The sequence below is a fragment of the Peromyscus eremicus genome, chromosome 14 (assembly GCF_949786415.1).
Source record: "Peromyscus eremicus chromosome 14, PerEre_H2_v1, whole genome shotgun sequence".
Lineage (NCBI taxonomy): Eukaryota > Metazoa > Chordata > Mammalia > Rodentia > Cricetidae > Peromyscus > Peromyscus eremicus.
The window spans coordinates 37,363,754-37,365,955 of record NC_081430.1 but is presented as its reverse complement, the minus strand read 5'-3'; positions in this window follow the sequence as shown (position 1 = coordinate 37,365,955).

Sequence of the window (2,202 nt, the reverse complement as noted above, 5' to 3'; positions counted from 1 at the left end):
AGTTTTAGTTACTTGACAAAATACAGGGTTAAAAAAAATCTTAAGGAATGAAGGGTATCTTAGGGTTTCTGTTGCTGTGAAGAGACACAGTGACTATGGCAACTCTTACAAAGGAAAACATTTAATCTGCAGCTGGCTTACAGTTCGGAAGTTTAGTCTATTGTCATCATGGTGGGAAGCAGGTAGACATGGTGCTGGAGAAGTAGCTGAGAGTTCTACATCTTGATCTCAAGGAATCAGGAAGAGAGAACCACTACCTGGCTTGTGCATCTGAAACCTCAAAGCCTACCCCCAGTGACACACTTCTTCCAACAAGGTCACAACTGTTCCAACAATGTCATACCTCCTAATGGTGCCACTCCCTATGAGGCTATGTGGGCCAATTTATTCAAAGCACTGCATTCTACTTCCTGGCCCTCATAGGCTGGTAGCCATATCATAATACAAAACTGCACTCAGTCCAAATTCAAAAGCACCATAGTCTACCACAGTCTCAACAGTGTTTAAAAGCCCAAAGTTCAAAGTCTTTTCTGAGATTCATGTAATCTCTTAACTATAATCCCCCATAAAATCAAAACAAAAAGCAAATCACATGCTTCCAACATACAGTGGCACAGGATATATACTACCATTACCATTCTAAAAGGGAGGAGAGGGAGCATATTGAGGAAACACTAGACCAAAGCAAGACCAGAAACCAGCTGGGCAAACTCCAAACTCTGCGTCTCCATGTCCGATGTCAAAACACTCTTCAGATCTCCAACTCCTTTCAGCTTTGTTGGCTGCAACACACTTCTCATTCATGGGCTGGTTCTACTCCCTGTTAGCAGCTTTTCTTGGCAGGTGTTCTACAACTCTGGCATCTCCAACACCTTGGGGTCTCCAAGGCAATCTAGGTTTCACCTTCACAGCTTCACACATGGCTTTTAGTCCTCCATGCAGGGACAACCCTGACACATGCCTGGCCTCAGTGGCTTTCCTTAGCCATGGAGAGAGATTACATTGTCCTTTTCTTGTATCCTTGACTCTAAAGCCAGAACCATGTGACAGAAGCTGCCAAGTTCTGCTACTTGCTGGGGCTGGAACATGGCCTCCTCATTCAGTTATATCTTCAGCATCTTTCTGTTTTCTATGGTTCACTTTACTGTCTAAATTTGGCTATCCTGGAACTTTCTCTGTATACCAGGCTGGCCTTGAACTCAGAGATCTACCAGTCTCTGCCTTCTGTGTGTTGGGATTAAATGTGCATATCATCATGCCTGGTCCTAAGACTTTCATTTCTTTTCCCAAGTTGAAAGCTTAGCTGTGTGGGGTCTTGCTCTGAGGTCACTACTTCTTTTATTCTACTTAGCATCAGGCTTTTCTTTAATTTGTTTACATTTCCTGGTGTTCCTTTTTCTCCTCCGAATGTAATGTACATTTTATATTTTTCCTTGCTCGGCTTGCTCCTTTTCATTATAGATCTGCATAAGACTGGCCACTAATGACCACATGACATAGTCACACTGGGCTGTTTGGAAATGTCCTCTGCCAAAGCTATTAACCCATAACTCTTCAATTTAGCCTCAGGCAGATTTTTTGGACAAGGGGAGAAAGCAGTCACATTCTTCACCAAAATTATCACAAGAATGATCTCTAGGCAACATATTAACATTCTCCTTCTTCTTTGAAACCTCTGGAGCCAGACCCCCACAGTTCAAATCACCCTAGCACCACTGTCTTCCGTGCTCTTAATAGTATGGCCCATTAAGCAGTGCCTGAAGCATCCCACTGCTTTCTAACCCAAAGTACCAAGGTCCAAATTACTCCAAGCAAAAACATGGTCAGGCTTATCACAGCAACACCCCAGTTCCTGGTACCAACTTCTGTCCTACTGAGGGTTTCTATTTCTCTAAAGAGACACTATGACCATGACAACTCTTATAAAGGAAAACATTTAATCAGGAGCTGGCTTACAGTTCAAAGGTTTAGTTCATTGTCATCATGGTAGGAAGTATGGAAGCATGCAGGTAGATATAAGGTTGGAGAAGGAGCGGAGAGTTCTCCATCTGGATCCAAAGGCAACAGGAAGAGGAGTGACACTGGGCCTGGCTTGAGCATCTGAAACCTCAAAGCCAGCTCCCAGTGACACATGTCCTCCAACAAGGTCACACCTACTCCAAATAGGCCACACTTCCTAGGAGCCTATGTGGGCCATTTTCA